This window comes from Ascochyta rabiei, chromosome 16, assembly GCF_004011695.2.
Source record: "Ascochyta rabiei chromosome 16, complete sequence".
NCBI lineage: Eukaryota > Fungi > Ascomycota > Dothideomycetes > Pleosporales > Didymellaceae > Ascochyta > Ascochyta rabiei.
The window spans coordinates 233,717-249,809 of NC_082420.1; the positions used below are offsets into that span (position 1 = coordinate 233,717).

Here is a 16,093-nt window from a genome sequence, read left to right on the forward strand (position 1 = left end):
TAATTTGTTAAACTTAGTAACTACTGCACTTATCTAGAAGTTAAGCCTTTCCCTCTGCGCCTATAGCTCTTCTTAAGTAATCTCTATTATAAACTAGCTAACTATAGATCCCTCTATGTATAGTATTAGAATATTAGTAACCTTAGTAATGTCCTTACTCTTAATAGCCTTTAAGACTAATAACTACTACACTACCCCCTCTTCTAGTTCTAGCTCTTTCTGTATAATTACTCTTTACCCTAATATTATAAACTTTATATATAGTTAAGTAGATATAAAGGAGTTATAAGCTAAATTTATAAGAGGGAGAGTTAAAAGTAATAGGGTAGCTCTGCTTTAAGAGTGTCCTAGGCAGCTATAGGCCCACTTTTCTTCTACGCTTTTACTTACTACTTATGTTTCTTACCTACTATTTATAGTTTTACTTACTTACGTTTACTTACTATAATTATTAATTATTTATTAACAGTTGTTTTAGTTATAAGCTGTTATCTTACACCTTTCTCTATACTTAGTAAGTGCCTAAGCTAAGTTATCTTTACTAGCGTTAAGTTTTAGCTAATTAGGAGCTAACTAGTAAGACCTAGTAACTGCTAATTAGCTTATAGCTTTAGTAGTTAGAACGTTACCTCTCTATCTTTAGTAATCCGTTCTATAGACTACACTGCTATTTCTTATTATTAGGGTCTAAATTAGATAAGTTATTATATATTTTATATTATAGTCTTTTATACTATATAAGAGGTTAAGAGTAGATTTTAATACTTAGAAAGTTATAATTAGTAGGTACTCTTCCCTTACCTACTAGAATAGAGGTGCTTAAATTCTTAGCAGCCTTACTTTATCTACTTTATTAGAGTATATTCTTATAGTTTTAATTCTAGGTATTGTTCTAGTATAGGTATCGAAGCATCTCGTTAAGCAGGCACATTAGGAAAGAGAGAGAGAGAGAGAGAGAGTAGAATAGATAGATAGATACCCCTCTTATACCTAGTATCTAAGGAATTACTAAGGTTATCCCCCCTATTTACTAGTATTACTAAGGTAGTTACTCTATTTACTAGTATTACTAAGGTAGGTACTCTATACACTAGTATAAACCTCCTCTACCTTAGCAGTATAGTTATATTATGCTATAATAGCTACTAGAATAGCTACTAATAATAGATAGAGGCAGTTCCTCCTGTCTAATTAGATACTACTAGGTGTTACCTAGTAGGTACTAATTAGCTAGCATATAGTATGCCTTAGGATCTAACAGATGTACTAGATCTACTAGATATGCTAGATCTAAGTGCTAACAGATACACTAGATGTGCTAGATCTAAGTGCTAATAGATTTACTAGATATGCTAAGAGGCGTGCTAAGAGGCGTGTTAAGAGGCGTACTAAGAAGTCTAATAATAACGTTCTAGTCCAGAATTAACAGGATAATTCCTAGGCCGTGCCCTAGCCTTTAGAGTGGCAGAATTTAGATAATAACGTCCTAGTCTAGAGTTAACAGGATAATTCCTAGACTATACCCCAGCCTTTAGAGTAGCAGAATTTTAATATTACCTACTTTACTGTGCTCTCTAGTTAGGTTACTATTTTGTTCTAGTATAGGTATTAAAGTATCTTATTTAGCAGGCATATTAGGAAAGAGAGAGAGAGAGAGAGAGAGAGTAGAATAGATAGATAGGTTAATAGTAAGGTGTCTGTCTATTAGATAGATAGATACCCCTCTTATATCTAGTATCTAAGGGATTACTAAGGTTATCCCCCCTATTTACTAGTATTACTAAGGTAGTTACTCTATGCACTAGCACAGTATTACTAAGGTAGTTACTCTATTTACTAGTATTACTAAGGTAGGTACTCTATATACTAGTATAGTATCTTCTCTCTATACCTTTATAAGTCCCTTCTTTTCTAACTAAATATCCTCTAGTAAACGCTTATAGAACTTTTTTATTTTCTACTCTAGTACTATATATAGCATACTAGTTCTGTTAAGGTCTTTAAGTAAATAGGTGCCCCTATCTAGCTGTGTTCTGTTAAGTAACACTTAGTATAGCCTAAGCTACTTCTTTCTTAACTTCTTATCTCTAGACATGTTAATTTGTTCTACTAAGTCCTACAGTAGAACTAGGTCTCTAGGGTTAATTACTTATACTAAACTTTGTTATTATTATTCTAATATTTCTTTTTTAACGCTATTAGTTAATTAGTTATGCTTACTACATCTTTTAGAAACTAATTTTATAGGTCTAACTATATAACTCTAATTATAAGTAGTTAAGTGCTGTTTTTAACCTTCTAGAATAGTAGTGTTTGCTATATTAGCAGTAACAGTTTAATTAGAAGAACTAGGTTCTAGCTAGTAATAAGTTAATATGCTAAGTATTCTATAGATTATATAGAGATCCTGTTAGCTAAGAGCACTATTAGAAGGTTATCTACCTATAACCCCTTAAGCTTTATAAGTATATTAATAATAGGGTTATATCTACCCTCTACTTTTTCTATAACTTAAGAGTTATATATAGATGCCTATACCCTCTTAATTCTATAGATTAAAGTAAGCCTCTTAACTACTTTAGTAAAGTCTAGTCTGCTGTTAACTATAAGTCTTCTTATAGTATTCTACCTATAGATAATGTCTTTATATAGAAACTTTACTACTATTAATAACTTATTATTATAAAGCGCTCTTACCTCTATCTACCTACTTAAGTATTCTCTAGCTATAACTAGGTACTAGAAGCCTCTGCTTATTAGTATATGCATAATATTAATAGTAACTAACTCCTATAGTATATAGAAGTAGGTACTAGTTAATATATTCTTTAGAATCTTAGTTGCTCTAAGTTAGCACTTCTTACACGTAGAGATTTTTCTCTTAACACTCCTATACATGTTAAGCTAGTAGTACTATTAAGAGACTATAGAGAATACTGTAATTATACCTCTATAGCTAATAGTTTAGTAGATGTCCTATATAACTACTATTTAGATATCTACATTATTAACTACACACCTAATAGTAATATTCCTTAATATTTTTTAGAATAAGTAGCTGTTACTCTTAAAGAAGTTTATAGCTCTCTTCTTCTAAGCCCTATACTCTATTCTACTTAATCTAACTAGCATCTTTAGAGAGTGTAGAAAAACAGCAATATCCTCTAATTTCTAGAAGTATTCCTGTCTTAGAATCTAAGTAGTCCTTATGTTAACCTAGTTACCTAACATTATATTTACTATTAGGTTTTTAATAAACTCTTTAATGTTAGATTTAGGTTTATCTAGGTTCTCCTACCTCTCTAGCTTTAGATATCTTAACTTTACGTCTGTAACTATGTTCTTCTTTCCTAGTACATAGCGTATTTTAAAGTTCTAGAGTAGAATTATAGTAAGCTACCTGTTTATAACTAAGTCTAGAAGGTCTAATAATAGCCTGTTTAGCTAGGTAATTAATATCTAAGTATTAGTCTTAATAATTAAGTGTATACTATATAGCTACATCCTAAACTTCTTAAGTACCTAAATACCTACCTTTTATTTAAGCTTTATTAAGTACTACCTACTTTCTACCTTAGACTAGATAGTGCTTTTAAACCTATATAGGTGTTATTTTCTGTCTAGGCCTATCTATTTAAGGTATACTCCTACGCCTTTATTACTTACATTAACTCTAAGAAATACTAAACTAGGATTTTTATAAAATATTGTTTTAAGCGTAGATACGTTAATAATGTGCTCTTTTAGGAGTAATTTTAGGCTTAGTTCTACGTTGCCCTATTACTATACTACGTTATTTTTTAATAACTAGAATAATAGCTTTACCTTTAAGGTAAATAAGGGTATCTAGATATAGTAGTATACTACAATTCCTATAAATATTTAGACCTTCTTTAGGTTCTAACACTCTAGCTAATTTGTAATTTTGTTAACTTTCTTTTATACTAGATATCGTCCTTCTACTAAAACCTTATAGCTAACTACCTCTAATTAATCGTGTCCCTAGTAGTATTTAAGTCCTAATACTATACTGCTAGCTCTTTCTACGTCTATAAGAACCCTATCTAGTTACTAGAGGTACTTAAACATATATTACTTAACACTAGGTAAAGCCTCCTTACTATTATAATCTGTCTTTAGACTACTGCTAGTAACGTTATTAAGGAAAGGAAGTGTATCTAGCTAGTAATCCTTAAGAATCTTTGTTATAATTCTTTAGAAGGGAGCTACTAAGTTAGTAGCCTCTTAAACTAGGGTATATAATTATAAAAGGCTAATTAGTGTTATAACTACTATTATGTCTCTACTATCTTTACATAGTATTATCTAGTTATAACTAAAGAAGAAGTCTATAAGTAATATAATCTTATAGCTAGTAAACCTTTTAGAGAACTTAGGTGTAGTTAGTAGGGTTCCTACATCTTAAATAGAGACCCTGTTTATATATTAAGCGTTATTAATAAACTAAAATCTACTATCTTTTTTAGACACTAAATGCTATAGGTTTCTGTATTAGCTGTTGCATTACTTAAGTATTCCTTATTCTAACCTGTTGTTTAATATCTTAATAAGTTCTCCTTCTAGACTTCTTATAATAGGGAAGGTCTTAACCTACTAAGCTTTATATAGAATTGTCCTAATTTAGTATAGAAGAGAAACCTCCTTCTAAATCTACCTAGATTTAGAAAAAGTAAATACTATAGCTACTTCTCTATTTAGAATTATTTCCTTAAAGAGTGCTATCTCTACTAGGAACAGAGTATTGCTAAACTTCTAATCTCTTATTCTCTAGGGAGTAAGCCTTTTTCCTCTTAGGAAAGGAGCATATTACCTTTTAAATAAGTAATTAGAAGGCCTAAGATTATATAGTCTTAAACTAAGTATTAGCTACTATTGTTTATATATAACTCTTTTCTAGTCTTTCTAAATAAGTTCTATAGGTTTATTAGGCTGTAGATTATTAACAGGTTAAACTTTTACCTCTACTTATTTATAGAGTGTGTTAACTTCTTAGATTTTAACTATATTATACTAACCTCTTATTCTTAATAATTATAAGTTTATTTAGGATAGTAAGATAAGGAAGTCCTTATATGTATATACTTACCTAGGGTCCCCTCTCTTAAAGATCTATTAGAGACTACTAGCATTATTCTATATAAAGATAAAATTACTTAGGCCTTTTAAGATTTCTAAATCTATAGTTATATGTAGGAAGTAGTAGTTTACTTCTACTAAGTAACAGAACTTTAGTGTTGTTAGGTCTTTACTAGTATTAGAACATCCTAGCCTAATTAAGGAGTTCCCCTAACTTTTCCCTTATTCTAGTTATGCTTAACTAGGGTAGAGTAGTAAGAAGATAGGTCTAATGTTATAAAGGTAGCGTTCCTTCTACTATTATTAGATATAATACAGTACGTAGTTCTTCTAAAGACGTTATACTATATAGCTAGTCTTACTAACAAGCACTATAGTGTTCTAAGGATAACTAATCTTACTAGGTTTCTTATAAGTCTAAAGTACGTTAAGGTTATAACTTCTCTAATCTAGACTAGCACATTCTATAACGTTCTAACAAACAGATCTATACTACTATTAGCTATTATAATACCCTACTCTTTCTCTATTAGGTTTATTATCTCTTTGTACACTATTCCTAGTGCTTAAGAAGTACTAAACCTTATTAAATTTATCTAAGCTCTAGTATTAATTTAATAGCTAACTATATATAACCTAATATAAGCCTAGTATATTAGTAAATCTTAGTATACTAGCTTTTCTAACCTAGTAGTTTCTATAGTTTTAGCTAGCTTATTTAGAAGATCTTTATTATTCTATGTATTACGGTATACTTCTACTTAATAGCTCCTATAAGCATTTCTTTCTAATCTAACATTAAAGTATTAAGCCCTACTGTTTATAATTATAGGGTAACTTTTACTAAACTTAGCGCTAGTGTAGACCCTTATAATATCTAGCTAATTAGCAGTTAACTAGTAAGACCTGTTAACTCCTAATTAGTTAGAACCTCTAGCCCCTAGGGTTGCTACGTTAATGCTTCTGCTAACTATTAGTTTAGAGTCTAACTCCTTTATAAGCTTCTAGAACATTACTTAAATATAACTCTAGGAGACTAAGTCTCTAATAGTAATCTCTTATACTTCTTAATAAAGAATTGCAGTTAGAATCTTGTTTAAAGATAGTTTAAGTAGGTCTGCTATTCTATTATCTAAGCTAGTTATTAAATACTTCCTCTTTTACTAATTTAATAGTAGAATAGTTTCTAATACTCTCTCTTATAATAGTAGTTTAATAATAGCATATAGCTAACTATAAGGTTAACTAGTAAAAGGTATTATTTACTTACTCTTTATTAGTAAAGAGCTTAACCCTAACAAGTCTTTAATATCTACTACTAACTTATCCCTAGCATTATTATATACTTACTTAATAGTAGCTTATTAAAATATTAAAGGTCTTTCTTTCCTAACTATAGCTCTCTAAGCTCTTTCTAGAATAGTATTAACTTAGCAGTTGCGTACCTTATCTAACCTAGTTACTACGTTTAAGAAGGATCTATCTTTAACGTTATATGCCTCTAGTTTAATATCTCTATTATTAATATAATTAAGACTATAAACTTTATAATAGTTATTATTAAGGATTTAGAAGTTCTAAAAAGAGTGTAATAACTTATAGTCTAGCTTACAATTATCTATTATAGTTAGTATACTAATACTTCTAATAACCTTTCTCTATATATCTAGGCCTAGCCTAGATCTATATATTGCTTCTCTAGGCTTAGAGTCTATACCTTTAAATAGATTAGGCTTAACTATAGAGGCTAGCTAGTCTAAGACATCTTATAAAACTTTAAAGTACTCTTAAATCTTCTATTTTAACTAATTAAGTTAATAGGTAGGTAGGAGAGATCCTTAGATAGGTTTAATTTAATAGTAAGTAGGGCTAAAGTAGTATCTGCGTTAACTATCTTAGTTAAGTTAGAAACTACACTACCTTATATAGGTAAGTGCTCTATACAACTTATACTTATAGGCTTAGTAGTTTAGCTCTCTATATATATTATAAGAGTTACTATACTCTCTTTCTTAGGAGTAGTTTAGTCCTTATCTTAGGTTAACGTTTCTAGGTGTGTTAGTAATGTAAGAGCTATTATTCCTTTCCTAGGTAGCACTAGCTCTAGTTACTTAAGAAATAAAGAAAGTGTAATTAGTAGAAGACTAAAGGATCTCTCTTATCTAATTATTAGAGTTTATAAGGGTGCTAACCTCTACTAGAGATAGCTTCTACCTACCTATTGCCTAAATAAGCTCTTAAACGTCTTATTAACACTAGAAGGTAAAGGTGTTTTGCTCTTACTACCCTAACTAGCTAGTTAATCCTTAGCCTAAGTAATAATAGACTTAGCATTAATTAGCTCCTTAGTGCTGTTTATAAGGCGCTAGGTTTCCTTAGTATATTTATTATCCTTTCTAAGCGCTAATTCCTTTAAGCCTTAGCGCTGCTTATGCACTCTTTTTATATATTTATAGATATTATTAAGTATAAATAAAGATAAATTCTTTATATCTAGCCTGTTTTTTATATTAAAGAGGATAAGGTCTTTATTAACCTTTAGTAGTCCTAAGAAGAAGTAGTATCCTTCCTTAGAGGTTAAAATTTAATTATTCTTCTAATATATATTACTGTATACTATAAAGTTAGTATAGTAGTATAATAGTCTAGAGAAGGCTTAAGAAGTTTCTTTAATATAGGCTTTAAGAAATGCTTAATTTCCTATACATTAAGCAGTATCCTAGTCTTTCTAGTAATCCTTTATAGCAATCTAAAGCTTAACCTAATTATCTAGAGCGTATAGTTTTAGGCATTTAATAAACCTCCTTTAGTAATTATAGTAGTAGTTAAGGAAGACCCTAACCTTCTACTTGTTACTTAACCCTCTATTTTCTACTATATAGTTATAGTTATTAAGAACCTCTATAACCTCTTTTCTATTAAAGGATAGTTAGATAGACCTTCTCTTTATTAGAATAACAACCTTATAGCTGTTTCCTGTTAGAGAAGACAGTATCTCTTTAGAGTCTAAAGGGTTATCTATAGTAGTGTACATTAATCCTTAGTAGTCTATTATATTAAGTAGCTAATAGTTTCTTATAATTAAAGTAATCTTAATTTCTCTATTTGTAGAAGCAGCTTAGTACCTATCTTTTATATTCCTCTAGTTCTAAGGAATAGAGCTAAGTAGAACTGTGCAGATAATATATATAATAAGCATTAGAAGTTAGACTAAGATAGTCCCTTAGCTAAGGCTTTTCTAGGTTAACTAGATGCCTACCTTATTTTAAGCTTGTTTTTCTTGTTTTCTAAATAATAGGTCTAATAGTAACGTCCTAGTCCAGAATTAACAGGATAATTCCTAGGCTGTGCCCTAGCCTTTAGAGTAGCAGATATTTAGATAATAACATCCTAGTCTAGAGTTAACAGGATAATTCCTAGGCCGTGCCCTTAGCTTTAAAGTGGCAGAATTTAGATAACAACGTCCTAGTCTAGAGTTAACAGGATAATTCCTAGGCTGTGCCCTAGCCTTTAGAGTAGCAGAATTTAGATAATAACGTCGTAGTCTAGAGTTAATAGGATAACTCCTAAACTATACCCTAGTCTTTAGAGTAGCAGAATTTTAATATTACCTGCTATACTATTACCTCTAGTTAGGTTACTATTTTGTTCTAGTATAAGTATTAAAGCATCTTATTAGTAGGCATATTAGGAAGGATACTTATTATTATTATTAAGGGTAAGAGATAAGTAATACGGTAATTAAATTCTATAAGTAAGTGTTTCTAGTTGTTATTATAAGTGTTGTACCTTAACAGTTTCTATTAGGGCCTCTTATACCCTTCTACCGGCTAGATTACGTACACTAGCTAGGTATTCTAGTTCTTACTAAGGTAGTTACTATGTGTACTAGCACATTATTAGCTCTATATAACTATTCTCTCTTAATTCTTCTTATCTAAGATTCCTTATATCCTTTCTTTCTTTTATAGATAAATAAAAGGTTATAGCTACTACTAGAGAAGTATTAGGGTTCCTTCTAGTTAGGATCTCCTAAAGCAGTTATATAAAAGCCTTATTATACTTTTATAAGAGGTCTTACGACTCTTTTATATAATTAGGACGCTATAAGGGTCTATCTATAGAGTTTATAGACTCTAGGTAGTAAATAATTATAAAGTTAAACTTAGATAGTACTAAGTATGCCCTTACTTACTAATAGCTAAGAACCTTTGTCTCTATAAACTATTTTAGGTTTTAGTAATCTGTTAAGATCTTAATAAACTATTTTATATTTTAGTAATCTGTTAAAATCTTAAAGAAGGTACTATCTAATTATCTTTACTAATACTGTAGGCTCTAGATAATTATAAGAAGTTCTCTAATTATAAGTATTATAGTTATACTTAGCTTAGATTAACTTCTTTAAATAGAAGTCTACAGGCCTCTATTAGGCTAGCTTCCCCTCCCTAAGGACTAGTTAACTAAGGATTCCTAAGATAGCGTCTCTAGAGGCATCTACTTCTATTCTATTCTGTCTTCTAGGTATAAAATAGACTAAGATAGGTATATTAATAAATAAGTCCTTTATATTCTAGAAAGCTTATAGGGATTCTTTATTTAGCTTAAGAGGCTAACTCTTCTTCTTCCTTATTACCTAACTAGATTAGGCTAAATTTAGCCCTTTCTAGGTTATTTAGGTTAATAGCAAGGCTAATTTAGAAAACCCTATAATAAACCTCTAATAGTAGTTTATAAAGCCTATAAATACTTAGATATTATAAACTATACGCAGGATTAGCTATTCTTAGATTGTTTTAACCCTGTCTAGGTTAATACTTACCCCTTTAGGTAAGACTATGTACCTAAGGTACTCTATACATTAATAGTGCTATTTATACTTATCTAGGCGTATATAGAGGTTTACTTTGCAAAGCCTCTCTAAGACCTTCTTAACGTGTCTAACGTAGTCTTACTCTATCTTAGAGTATACTAATATATTGTCTAGATATATAATATAAGTTATATTAACTCATTCTATTAGTGCCTTATTTATATAGGCCTAAAATTAGGTAGGAGTATTTATAAGTCTAAATAGCATTACTATGTACTTAAAATATCTATACCTAGTTTAAAAAGCCGTCTTCTACTTATTCTCTTTCTTAATTTAGATATAGTAGTACGCCTTATATATATCTAGTTTAGTATAGAACTAAGCTTACGCTAGTTGTTCTAGTAACTCTATAATTAGTAGTAATAGATAGTAGTTTTTAACTATTATCTTATTTAGACCTCTATAGTCTACACATAGTTATAGGTTACTATCTTTCTTCTTTAAAAAGAGAATAGGCGCTTCTACTAGCAACCTTAAGTGTTGTATCTAGCTATATTATAGATATTCTACTAGATACTTTCTAAGTATCTCTAGTTCTATTATAGATAGCCTGTATAACTGTTAGTAGAGGAAAGTAGCTCCTTCTATAATATTAATTACTAGGTTATACTCTCTATACTCTAGTAGAACCTAAGTATTATCTTCTAATTTAAAGTGCGTATAATTGCAATACACTTCTAGAATTAGGCCTCTTTTAGTAGATGTTAGGTTATATATACCTACTAAGTTTACTATATATATATAAATGTCTACTAAGAGACTTCTTATAGTGTGTTTAAACTCTTTAGTATCTTTTAATACTATTTTCTCTAGTTTAGGAGAGTCTCTATACTTCTTCCCTTAGAAGAGTATATAATAGCTTAAATAGCTTAGCTTATAGTTTATCTAGTTTATCTAGAGTAATCTAAGGTATATCTTATACCTTTATAGGTCTATAACTATAAAAGGTATCTATTAGACCTTCTATCTTCTATAGGAGTTAATAATAGATACTTCTACTGTAGTTACTCTATAGATAGGCAATTCTGCTCTACCTACACCTTTAGCTCTACCTACACCTTTAGCTACTATTTTATTTAATAGTATAACCTCTAGATCCTACTTCTTTACTAGGAGAACTAAAATTAAGTTAAGTTATAACCCTCTATCTATTAAGGCTTCTACATTCTCTATATTACCTATAAATGCTTTAACTATAAGTAGGTATGTATATTTTAGGTACTCTACCTTATAAAGAGAGATATCTTTCTTCTTCTTTTTAGATAATTTAATATAGGCTATAAGAGAGAAGATTAGGTCTTAGGCCCCTTGTCTTTTCCTAACTTATCTAGAGTAGGGTCTTTCTAGTTTAAACTTAGCTTTAGGTAGTTAGGGTAGTAGTAACTAGTTTCTCTATACTTAAGGTACGTGTTTTAGCCCTTATATAGCCTATCTTAGCACTTTTTACCCTTTACTAGCTCCTTACAGAACTTCTTAGACTTAAATAACTTTTTTAGGGTTTTTATATTCCCCTCTAACCTAAAGTTACTAAATTAATACTTCTGTAGTCCTTTATTAGTTGTCTTACCCTTAGCTAGAGTCTTCTTAGGTAGCTGTTAGCTAAAATAACCTAGTCTCTAGTTAGTAATATTAGCTTACTCTTCTACCTTTAGGATTATATCTCTTTATTTATAGAGGATTAGAAATAAGTCTTTTTATATACTAGGTAGCAGTACAGCAATATATTCTAGAACTTAGAGCTCTAGCGTACTTAAGTTACCTAGTTCTTCCTATAGTAGATATATAAAATCTAATAGATCTATAGAAGACTAAGATTTTTACTACTTATATTACTTAAAGGATTTATACGCTACTTACTTATATTTAGCTAGCGTTTCTAGAGTATCTAGTATAATTCTCTTTAGCTCTTACTACGTTAGTTTCTAGGTTAACTAATTATAGTAGTTAGTTATGTAGTAGGCCTACTATAACGTCTTTAGGTTCTCTAAGAGGTACCTTATACTAAAGTTAATCTTCTATTCCTCTATAAGGAAATTAACTAGAGATTAGAAGAAGTATCTCTTATAATTTCTCTTCTAATAGTTATATTTAGCGTAGTTACGCTTTATATACTTCTGTAAGGGTTTAAGTTATAAAAGATTTATAGATAGAGAAGATTATAGTTTCTCTACCCCTTCTAGTACTTTTTAGAAGAATAGGATTATTACTAGATCTTCTTTGTTGTATTTGCGTCTAAGTTTATAAAAAGAGGAAAGTTCTTCTTAGTCTTTTATCTCTTTTAACTATTAACACAAGTTTTCTAACTCCTATTATTAATTACCTACTTCTACGCTATTTTAACCCCTTTTAGCTATAGTTACCCTATAGATATAAACTCTAAGGTAAGATATACTACCTAGGGAACTTACTAATTCTCTTAAGGTACTATAGACACTTAGTGTCTATTAAGGTATCTTCTTATCTATAGAGGAAGGTGTTACCTTACGCTCTACTAGCTCTCCTAAAGGTAGGTTGTCTTAGTCCCTCTCTAAGGACAGTAAGCCTAGATAATTTAGTTTAAGACTTATAGTAGTTTAGGTCTATTTTTAATTATAATATAAGATTAATTAGAATATAAAGAGTATATAAGAAAATTATAAAAGAAGATAAGGTTAAGGAGAATAGTAGGTGAATTAAGGTACGTATTGTGTAGTAACAAGACTAATTACTAGAGTATTAGTAATAACCTCTAACACCTTTATATATTCTAGGCTAACTAGCCCTATAGTAGCTTGCTAAGACTAGTAGAGGTACCTTTAGGCCTAGCGCCTAATAGTACAGCGCTTACAGGTAACTATAATAGTCTAATCTTTATTATTTATAGAATTACTATGCTTATAATAATAGATAGTACTATAAGATATTATTTATTTAGCTTATAAGAACATAAGCTAGAAAGAAGGAGGATAGTGTTACGAATATAAATCCTAAGAAGAGAATTACTAGGTTTTATTAATAGATATTATAAGGTAGTATAATAGCTAGTAAGTAGGCTATTACCCTATAGGTAATAATAAGATAACTTACGTATAAGCTGCTAGAGCTATAACAGGTAAAGCGTTCTATAAGATAAAGGCTAAGTAAGCTAAAGAGTTTATAAGATAAATAACTAGCGTTCTATAGGAATTCTTTAGGATTCTATAAGACTTATAAGACTATAGGACTTTATCTTATAAGACTATAGAACATCTTAAGTATATAGTTAGTAGGAATATAACCCTTATAGTTTGTGTTTAACCTTATTAATTAAGTTTGTCTTTAGAATTTTAATCTGCTCTTAAACTAGACAGTCTACTCTATACTATTTATTACACCCTATCTTTATAAGCTTTGCTTAGTTAATAACCCTAACTAATCTACTACTACTAATCCCTAGAAACTAATGTAATTAGTGTTTACGGTCTTTAACTAAAGTATAACTTTAATAGGATGCTGCTATTACTTTAAATATAATTAGCAGTTTGTCTAGTATTAATTCTCTATTAGCTACTTAGAGTAAGTAAGTATTCTCCTTAAAATATAATCTAAGTCTAGCTTACTATATTACTGTTCTAGATATTTAACTTACTTATACTTCTAAGTCTAAGAGTACTATTAAGGCTACACTATTTAGTTTAACAGGTAGCTTAATAAGGTAATTGTTCCTAATCCTATTAATAGATTAATCTCTAGGGCTTGTAGGCGCTAGTCTAAAAAAGTCCCCTTATTACTAAACCCTTTAGCTTCCTTAGTAGAGTAGTGCTTCTTATAGTCTACATTAAGGTAGTTCTGCTAGTATGCGTTATAGTAGTTTCTATTAACTACTAACTATATTTATATTATAGCGTATAAGTTATCTATACTAGAAAAGTATACTTTCTAGTGTTTATTAATAAGATAAAGTTTATATAGGTTATTATAACACTAGTACTATTAGTTATAACAGAGGCCTTATTATACTAGAAACTATCCTATACTAAGCTTCTTATTACACTAGGCTATATATATATTCTTAGAGTATACTATTTATATAAGGTTTCTATATTTTAAGTTTTAGTAGTCTAGAATATACTATAGTTATAGGCTAATTAGTAGTAGCTTTTCTTTCTACGTTTGTATACGTTCTAGGCTAAGCTATATTTCCTACTTACACTAAAGCTAGTCTTTAGCTTTTTCTAGGTTATTAGTAAACTTTTTACTGTTGTTAATTTCTTTTCTAAACTGTTAAACAAGTTCTTAGAGTTCTAGTGTAAATTCTCTAGTTAGAGGTCCTACTATAGGGCTAACAAGTTCTTAACACATTTAGTAATAGGCTTCTTTATCTTTACGCTTCTAATACTATCTATTTATACATTTTTGCTTACGCGTTAGTAAGGCGCTAATCTAGTTAAACTCTTATCTTAAGGTGTCTAGTAGGTTATCTATCTTTTACTAGTAGTTATCTATTTCTTTATAGGCTATAATGTTATTAAGTATATTATTCTTATATACGCTTTTAGGTTTTAGTTCTATAACTATTAACTCTCTACTATTAGGGGTAAAGTAACGCGTTCCTTATTTGTAGAAAGGTCTGTTATACTTCTTACCTACTTAAACTCTACTTTTAGTCCTTTTATATTCTACTGTGTAGTATTATTAATTGTTTTTAGAGTAGTACTCTATTTCTTTGCCTATTTAGGTGTTCTAGTAAGGTGTTGCTATATAAATTAGAGGTATAATATAGTTGTTATTGTCCTCTAGGCTAGACTTTAGGTCTTCTAGCAGTTATCCTATATTATTAGTGAGAATTTCCTATTTACTAGCATCTATATTATTATAATTATAGGTAAGTACACTTAACTAGCAGTAAACCTTATTTATCTAGTAATTCCTAGTAAAGTAGCCTAGTTTGCTACAGTTGTAGCAGTCCTTACTACCTTCTAATTACTTACCCCCTCTAGGCTTCTTATTCTATTACTTAGGTAGTTCTTTATTAAGGTTTAAGAGGTCTATAGCTTTAGATCTATAGTATCTACTCTAAGTGTTGCCATAAATACAGTAACTAGTGTTTAGCTAATTACAGCCTCCTTATTATCCTCTGTTTAGGTTGTGCGCTACTAGTTCCTTAGTAGCAGATAGTTAGTAGTAATAGCAGTAGTACATGCTCTAGAGCTGTCTTAAAGTTCCTACTAAAGTTTATAGAGTTGTACGCTAATACTAATAGTAGTATTAATTAGCTTATTAAGGGTTTCTGTGCTTGCGCTAGTGCGCATAAGTTCTTTCTTAACCTTAGGCTCTAATCCTTATTAGAACATAGTAATTAGAGCAGTGTTGTTCTAGTTATTGTTAGCAGTAAGCTGCTAGAACTCTACAGCGTAGTTAGCAGCTAACTTACCCTGCTTAATCTTCTAAATGTTATAGTAGGTAATATGTAGTTTGTTAGAGACTCTAAAGATTAGTTTAATCTTCTCTTTAAATAGGTTAAAGTCCCTTATCTATACATCTATATTATCTAGAGCTTTACTAGCTTAGTACTGCTATATAAAGAGCTTAATCTAGGTAAACACCTTACTACGTATATAGCTAGCTGTAAGGACTACTTATTTAACCTTAGAAACCTTCTTACCTTAGAAGGTAAAGAAGAGGTTCTATTATATAAGCTAGTTATTAAGCTTACTACAGTCTCTATAATAGAGGTTAGGCTTATTAATATTTATAGTGCTAGTAGTAACAGTTATGTCTATAATAACGTTGCTAGACGTAGAGTTACTAGGAGTAGCATAGGATCTAATAGTACTTATCTTAGGGGTGTTTAAAATGCTAAAGTTATACTTTAGTTAAAGACTATAAGCACTAATTCTATTAGTTCTTAGGGATAAGTACTAGTAGATTAGTTAGGGTTATTAACTAAGCAAAGCTTGTAAAGATAAGGTGTACTAAATAGTACAGAGTAGACTATCTAGTTTAAGCGTAGGTTAAGATTCTAAAGAAAAACTTAATTAATAAGGTTAAATATAAACTATAAGGTTTATGTTCCTACTAACTATATACTCTGATAATAGTATTAGTAATAGAGACTAATTAGTGTTAAGGATTCTTTAATTACACTAATTACTAATTATACTA

The 16,093-nt window shown here is 29.6% G+C and overlaps 32 annotated features.

The window, feature by feature from the left end:
- Positions 1 to 889: part of a mobile genetic element that runs on past the window's edge.
- Positions 382 to 464: a tandem repeat.
- Positions 703 to 740: a tandem repeat.
- Positions 890 to 940: a mobile genetic element.
- Positions 941 to 976: a tandem repeat.
- Positions 977 to 1,066: 90 nt separating this feature from the next.
- Positions 1,067 to 1,134: a mobile genetic element.
- A 257-nt stretch (positions 1,135 to 1,391) lies between these two features.
- Positions 1,392 to 1,592: a dispersed repeat.
- Position 1,593: 1 nt separating this feature from the next.
- Positions 1,594 to 1,644: a mobile genetic element.
- Positions 1,645 to 1,719: a tandem repeat.
- Positions 1,720 to 1,874: 155 nt separating this feature from the next.
- Positions 1,875 to 6,628: a mobile genetic element.
- Positions 6,614 to 6,660: a tandem repeat.
- Positions 6,640 to 8,743: a dispersed repeat.
- Positions 7,541 to 7,593: a tandem repeat.
- Positions 7,697 to 7,746: a tandem repeat.
- A 1-nt stretch (position 8,744) lies between the features above and the next one.
- Positions 8,745 to 8,993: a mobile genetic element.
- Positions 8,994 to 12,784: a mobile genetic element.
- Positions 10,881 to 10,944: a tandem repeat.
- Positions 12,583 to 12,829: a mobile genetic element.
- A 261-nt stretch (positions 12,830 to 13,090) lies between these two features.
- Positions 13,091 to 13,099: an inverted repeat.
- Positions 13,091 to 13,181: a mobile genetic element.
- Positions 13,126 to 13,201: a mobile genetic element.
- Positions 13,173 to 13,181: an inverted repeat.
- Positions 13,202 to 13,436: a mobile genetic element.
- Positions 13,437 to 16,019: a mobile genetic element.
- Positions 13,736 to 13,744: an inverted repeat.
- Positions 13,736 to 13,968: a mobile genetic element.
- Positions 13,831 to 13,839: an inverted repeat.
- Positions 13,831 to 14,074: a mobile genetic element.
- Positions 13,960 to 13,968: an inverted repeat.
- Positions 14,066 to 14,074: an inverted repeat.
- Positions 15,094 to 15,127: a tandem repeat.
- Positions 15,783 to 16,093: part of a mobile genetic element that runs on past the window's edge.